The sequence below is a fragment of the Myotis lucifugus genome, unplaced genomic scaffold, assembly GCF_000147115.1.
Source record: "Myotis lucifugus unplaced genomic scaffold, Myoluc2.0 scaffold_230, whole genome shotgun sequence".
Classification (NCBI taxonomy): Eukaryota; Metazoa; Chordata; class Mammalia; order Chiroptera; family Vespertilionidae; genus Myotis; species Myotis lucifugus.
This window is the reverse complement of record NW_005871278.1, coordinates 253,970-261,454: the sequence shown is the minus strand read 5'-3', so window position 1 is coordinate 261,454 and position 7,485 is coordinate 253,970. Positions and strand designations below refer to the sequence as shown.

At 40.1% G+C, this 7,485-nt stretch overlaps 1 pseudogene; it reads left to right on the top strand.

Moving 5' to 3' along the window:
- Nucleotides 1–3,967: 3,967 nt before the first annotated feature.
- LOC102418067 lies at nucleotides 3,968–4,835 on the top strand (annotated as a pseudogene).
- Nucleotides 4,836–7,485: the final 2,650 nt, after the last annotated feature.

Below are 7,485 nucleotides of genomic sequence, written 5' to 3'. Positions count from 1 at the left end.
TATTCCTAGGTATCTTAATTTTTTTGGTGCGATGGTAAATGGGATTGCTTTTTTAGTCTCACTTTCTGTAAGTTCACTAGTGGTGTAAAGAAATGCCATAGATTTCTTGGCATTAATTTTGTATCCTGCTACATTGCCGAATTCATTTATTAAGTCTAATAATTTTTTGATGGACTCTTTAGGGTTCTCTATGTACAGTGCCATGTCCTCTGCAAATAAGGACATTTTTATTACTTCTTTTCCAATTTGGATGCCTTTTATTTCTTCTTCTTGTCTGATCGCAATGGCTAGTACTTCCAGTACTATGTTGAACAGGAGTGATGAGAGGGGGCATCCCTGTCTTGTTATTGTTTTTAGGGGGAATGGTTTTAGTTTTTGCCCATTGATTATGATGTTGGCTGGGGGTTTGTCATTTATGGCTTTTATTATATTGAGGTATGATCCCTCTATTCCTATCTTGCTGTGAGTTTTTATCAAGAAAGGGTGTTGGATTTTGTCAAATGCTTTTTCCGCATCAATTGATATGACTATGTGGTTTTTTTCTCTCAATTTGTTTATGTGATGTATTACGTTTATTGATTTGCGGATATTGTACCATCCTTGCATCCCTGGGATAAATCCTACTTGGTCATGGTATATGATCCTTCTGATATACTGCTGGATCCTATTTGCTAGGATTTTGTTGAGGATTTTGGCATCTATGTTCATGAGGGATATTGGCCTGTAATTCTCTTTCATTGTGTTGTCTTTACCTGGTTTTGGTATTAGGGTGATGCTGGCTTCATAGAATGAGCTTGGAAGTGTTCCTTCCTCTTGAATTTTTTGGAATAGTCTTAGGAGGATAGGTTTTAGTTCTTTCTTGAATGTTTGGTAAAACTCCCCTGAGAAGCCATCTGGCCCTGGGCTTTTGTTTGCTGGAAGCTTTTTGATTACTGCTTCAATTTCCTCCGTAGTTATTGGCCTATTGAGATTTTTAGATTCTTCCTGATTAAGTTTTGGAAGGTTGTATTTTTCTAGGAATATGTCCATTTCCTCCAGGTTGTCTAGTTTGTTGGAGTAGAGTTGTTCATAGTATTTTCTAACAATCCTTTGTATTTCTGTGGGGTCTGTTGTTATTTCTCCTCTTTCATTTCTGATTTTGTTTATTTGGGTCCTCTCTCTTTGTTTCTTGGTGAGCCTGGCTAGAGGTTCATCAATCTTGTTTATCCTTTCAAAGAACCAGCTCTTGGTTTTGTTGATCTTTTTTTATTTTTTATTTATTTTTATTTTTTTTGTCTCTATGTTGTTTATCTCCACTCTGATTTTATTATTTCCTTCCTTCTGCTTACACTGGGCTTTTCTTGTTGCTCTCTTTCTAACTCTTTGAGTTGTAGGGTTAGGTAATTTATTCTCATTGTTTCTTGTTTCTTGCAGTAGGCTTGTAGAGCTATGAACTTCCCTCTCAAGACTACTTTCTCTGTGTCCCATAGGTTTTTGATTGTTGTGTTTTCATTGTCATTTGTTGCCACAATGTTTTTTATTTCTTCTTTGATCTCTCTGGTAACCCAGTCATTGTTTAATATTGTGCTATTTAGTCTCCATGTGTTTGATTTTTTTGGATTGTTTTTATTGTAGTTGATTTCCAGTTTTATGCCATTGTGATCTGAGAAGATGCTTGATATGATTTCAATCTTCTTGAATTTGAAGATACTTTGCCTGTGACCCAATATATGGTCTATCTTTGAAAATGACCAATGTGCACTTGAGAACAATGTATATTCTGTGGCTTTGGGGTGAAATGTTCTGAAGATGTCAATTAATTCCATCTGATCTAGTGAGTCATTTAGGATTGATGTTTGTTTGCTGAGTTTTTGTTTAGAGGATTTGTCCAATGGTGAGAATGGGGTGTTAAAGTCCCCTACTATGATTGTATTGCTGTCAACCTCTCCCTTGATCTCCTCCAGAAGATTTTTTATGTATCTAGGTGCTCCTATATTGGGTGCGTATATGTTTACCAGTTATTTCTTCTTGTTGAATTGCTCCCTTTAGTATTATGAAGTGGCCTTCCTTATCTCTTTTTATGTCCTTCACTTTGAGATCTAATTTGTCAGATATAAGTATTGCTACCCCGGCTTTTTTTCCGCTTCCATTTGCTTGAAAAACCTTTTTCCATCCCTTCACCATCAGTCTGTGTGGGTCTTTTTTTCTGAGGTGCATTTCCTGTAGACAGCAGATATATGGGTTATATTCTCTTATCCACTCAGTTACCCTATGTCTTTTGATTGGGGCATTTAATCCATTTACATTTAAAGTTATTATTGATAGATACTTGTTTGTCGCCATTTTTATTCTTTATGCCTGTGGTCCTTCTACGTTTCCTATTTTTTATTTTTACAGCAGACTAGCATTTCTTGCATTGCTGGTTTGGTGGTAATAAACTCCCTTAGTCCTTTTTTGTCTGTGAAGCTCCTGATTTCACCCTCAATTTTGATTGATAGCCTTGCTGGGTACAGTATTCTTGGATTCAGACCCTTCCTTTGCATGACTTTGTATATTTCATTCCATTCCCTTCTTGCCTGATGTGTTTCTGTTGAGAAATCAGTCGCTACCCTGATGGGGGATCCTTTGTAGGTAACTTTCTGTCTCTCTCTGGCTGCTTTTAAGATTCTTGCTTTGTTGTTGGTGTTTGCCAATTTAATTATTATGTGCCTTGGCGTTGGTCTTTTGGGGTTCATTTTGTTTGTGACTCTGTGAGCTTCTTGGATTTGTGTGAGTTTTTTCTTCCCTATATCAGGGAAGTTTTCTGTCATTATTTTTTCAAACAGGTTTTCTATTCCTTCCTCAGTTTCCTCTCTTTCTGGCACCCCTATTATTTGGATGTTGTTTCGTTTTGTGTTGTCTCAGATTTCTCTTAGGCTCTCCTCCTGCTTTTTAATTTTTTTTTTCTAGAAGCTGCTCTGCTTGGGTATTTTTTCCTACCTTGTCTTCTAGCTCACTGATGTGGTCCTCTGCTTCTTCTAGTCTACTGTTGATGTTTTCTATTGAGTTCTTTATAGCAGTGATGTTGTTTTTCATTTCTTCTTGGTTTTTCTTCATTTCCTCTTAGTTCTTACACATATTGTTGAATTTGTCTCCCATTCTTTTCATCCACCTTATGGCCATTTCTCTGAATTCTTTCTCTGACAGGTTGCTTGCCTCCATTGCCTCCATTTCGTTTACTTCCTTTTCTGATGATGCCTGTTTTTCTTTCATATGCGGGCTGGTTCTTTGTCTCACCATGATCTCTCTTCTCCAGGTGTTTGGTTTTGTTGTTCTCTCTCTGCTGAATTGCAAACTGCACCTCTAAGGCAAAATCCAACCTTTCTGTGAGGAGAAGCAGGGCTCTTCTGAGTTCATGTAGTCGTGCTGCCCAAGATCCATTGTATCCAGGCTAGTAGCCGATCTCTGGGTGCCGTGGATGCCGGGTCTTTGGATGTATACGCTTCCAATCACAGCCACTCAAGGTGGCGCGGTCTCCAAACACTGGTGGACCTGACCCATATTGAAGGTACCCTTTCTGAGCCGGCGCTCTGGCAGAGATTTCAGCCGCAGTCTCCAACCGTCCCCTTTCTCCGGGAGTCCTCTGTCTTTCCTGGCTGCAAACTGTCTCTCAGCTGAATATCTTCTGCTTATTTGGGCTGTATGTTACCCATTTCAGCTGCTCACCCTTATCTGCTCCGGGACGAGGCACGGGGCACGTCCTTCTATACCTCCACCATTTCCCCCCCCCCCCCCCAGTAAAAATCTTGTTTTGTTTTGTTTTTAGATATACTTAAAAAATGATCCTTTTGCTCGCTTGTCCAAATTCAGTGGCACCACGTCCGTCAGTCTCCACCTTCTACACCGCGACCTGGGTGGCTTCTGCCTTGACACCTTCCATGCTGGAAGCCGGCTGGGCCAGGATCGGGAGTCAGGCAGTGTGCTCATCCTGGCCACCTAAGAGGCGAAGATGTCTGACATCGGGGACTGGTTCAGGAGCATCCCGGCCATCATGCACTATTGCTTCACCACCACCAGGGAGGTGCCCGTGGTTGGCAAACTAGGTCTCATCAGCCTGGCCTACTTCATCCTCTGGCCCAAAGCCTCTCTCTACTGCTTCCAAATTTGGAGACCCATCACTGCCACCTTTTTTGCCCCTGTGGATCCAGGAACTGGATCTCTTTATTTGGTCAATTTATATTTCTTATATCAGTATTCTACATGACTCAAAACAGGAGCTTTTGATGGGAGGCCAGGGACTATTTATTTATTCATGCTCCTCAAAAACTGGGTGTGCATTGTCATTACTGGCTTAACAATGGACATGCAGTTGCTGATGATTCCCCTGATCATGCCCATGCTTTATGTCTGGGCCCAGCTGGACAGACTTGATTGTATCATTTTGATTCGGAACACGAATTAAGGCCTATTACTTACCTTGGGTTATCCTTGGATTCAACTATATCATCAGTAATCAATGACTTAGGAGGAAGACTTCAGTGGATTTGGGAGGAAGAAATTTTCTGTCCACACTCCAGTTTTTGTACCACTGGCTGCCCAACAGGAGAGGAGGGGTGTCTGGATTTGGCATGCGCCCTGCTAGCGAGAGGTGAGCAGCTGATCATAATGGTGGAGGCGGCAGACACAACTGGGGACAGGGCTCCTGACTTGGGGACCGGGCTCCTGACCTGGGGACCAGTGAAGGAGTAGCCTCCGGCCTACCCACCAGCCAACCTGCTCAGATGAAATTTTCCTCCCTGTGCTGGGTGTGCTCAACAACTGCATCCCAGCAAACACTGGTGGACCTGACCCACATTGAAGGTAGTCTTTCTGTATAAGACACCATTTTTAAATCCTGAAGAAAATATAAGTGTTCCTCAAGTTTTGTGATTTTCATTCAAGTCCTTCCTGCTATGAAGAAAAAATGTCATCTGTGCAAATTTCAGAAATGACTATGGTTTATGGTGTCTTCTCTTCCTTTTCCGTCTGAATAATGGGTTTTGCTAGGTCCTGGTCTGCTGTCACCAACCTGGGCGTCTGCAATTGGGACACCAAATGCTTGTCAAAGGGACTCTTACCTCTCCTTGCACACGCCTCCCTCCTACTTTTTTCAACCCCCAGATTTGCAGCTAGAGGAGATTGCCCATAAAATGTATCTGCCTTTGAAAAAAAAAAGTTCTTTTTTTCCTCAGAGGGGGAATTCTTTATCCAAGGTCAAGAGAACTAACATTTGAACATAGTACCCATGTTTTTTTGTTTTTTTTCTAATTTTTAACTAGAGGCCTGGTGCACGAATTCATGCAAGGGTGGGGTCTGGCTGGCCCACCCTGATTGGGGCCAATCGGTTCTAGACCAGCTGTGGGGAGGGGATGTGGGAGGGTGGCTGGCTGGCCCCACCCCCAATCAGGGTGAGGGGGGCTGATCAGGGCCAAACTGGCTTGAGGGACGGGCCGTGGGAGGTTGGCTGTCTCCACCCCAAATGGTGGGGCTGGCCAGTGGGAGGGGTTGTGGGAGGTTGGCCGGTCAGCCCCACCCCCAATAGGGCCAGTTGGCTGGCCACAGTGAACTTCATAGCGACTGGTCGTTTTGGTCTTTCCAGTTGTTCCAGTTACTTGGCTTTTATATATATATAGATTGTGGTCATGCTCATAACATAACCATTTTATGTTAACCATATTTTTAAACACATGAAAAAAGTACATTTGATTAGTATACAAAAAGCTCTTACAAATCAATAATAAAGGAACAAACAGCAGAAAGGCCACTAGCAAAGAACAATAGATTTGTTGCATTTATTTAAAAAAGCATATAACAGTATATGTGTATGTATAAGTGTGTATGTACTTCAACAATAAAAACTTTCTTTAGAAAAATAATAATTCCTATTTTAAGAAACACACAAATGCAATTGACACATATTTTAACCATTTTAAAGTATATATTTCTGGGCATTAAATACATTCACAGTGTTGTGAAACCACCCCACTAACCATCTCCAAAACTCTACATCTTGTAAAACTAAAACTCTGTCCCCATTAAACAACTCATCACTCCCCCACCATCCTACTTTCTGACCCTATTAATTTGACAACTCTAGGCTCCTCATAGAAGTGGAATTATATTATATTTTCTTTCACAAAATGATTTTGAAATTGGTCTTTATTATCATGTGTAACAATTGTCCATTTCCTTTTATGTCTAAGTATTATTTACCCTTCTATTATTAAGTTATAAGCTATTTATACATTAAGAATACAAGCATTTTGTCTGATTATGTGTTGCAAATATTTTATCTTATTCCCTAACTTGACCTTTTCTTTCTTTAGTGGTGTCTTTTGAAGAGCAAAAATTATTTTTTGTGATAAAATCAAATGTAATCTTTTTAATTGATTTTTTTATGTCATAAGAAACCTTTTCTTTTTTCCAAGTTAATAAAGATTTATCATTTCCCTTTTATTATAAGTACTAGAGGCCTGGTGTACAAAATTTGTGCACAGGGGGCAGGGGTTGCTTCAGCCCAGCTTGCACCCTCTCCAATCCGGGACCCTTTGTGGATGTCCGACTGCCGGTTAGGCCAGGATCGGGCCTAACTGGCAGTCAGACATCCCTCTCACAATCCGGGACCACTGGCTCCTAACTGCTCACCTGCCTGCCAGCCTAGTTGCCCCCAACTGCCCCCCCTGCCGGCCTGGTTGCCCCCAACTACTTCCCCCACCAGCCTGGCTGCCCCTAACTTCCCCCCTGCCGGCCTGGTCACCACACACAGCCTGTTCAGTTGTCTGTTCAGTTGCGATGGTCGCTTAGGCTTTTATATATATAGATTATGGGTTAAACTTTTATGTTACATGGTGTATTTCGAGTTAATATCTGTGTTTTCTGTTAAATAGGGATAAGATTCTCTTTTTTCCTACATAGATATCCAGTTGTTCCAGCATCATTTATTGAAGTCTTTCCCCATTAAATTGCCTTATCATCTTCATCAAAATCAATTGACCACATATCAGTATATCTATTTCTAGAATCTCAATTCTGTTTCATTAATCCATATATCTCTGTTAAAATGCAAATGACACCACCTTAACTGCAGGAACATCATAGTAGTTTGAGATCAAGTAGTTGATAAGTTCTTTAAATTTATTTTAATAATTTAGCTATTCTGGATCATTTTTATTATCATATAAATATTAGAATCAGCTCATTGATTTCTATAAAATGCATAGTAATAGTTTGAATATGACAGCCTTAAATGTATAAATGAATTTGGGATTACAGGTATCTTAACAATAATAAACCTATAATTCAATAAATGTGGTTTATTATTCCATTAATTTACTCTTTCTTTAATTTCTTCCAGCAGTGTTTATAGTCTTCAGTGACAAAACCTTGTACAACTTTTCTTATTCATTCTGAGTGTTTCCATTTTTTTCACAGCATTGTAAATATCACTCCTTTTTAAGTTTAATTTTTTTCCCAAATATTAGCTGTTAT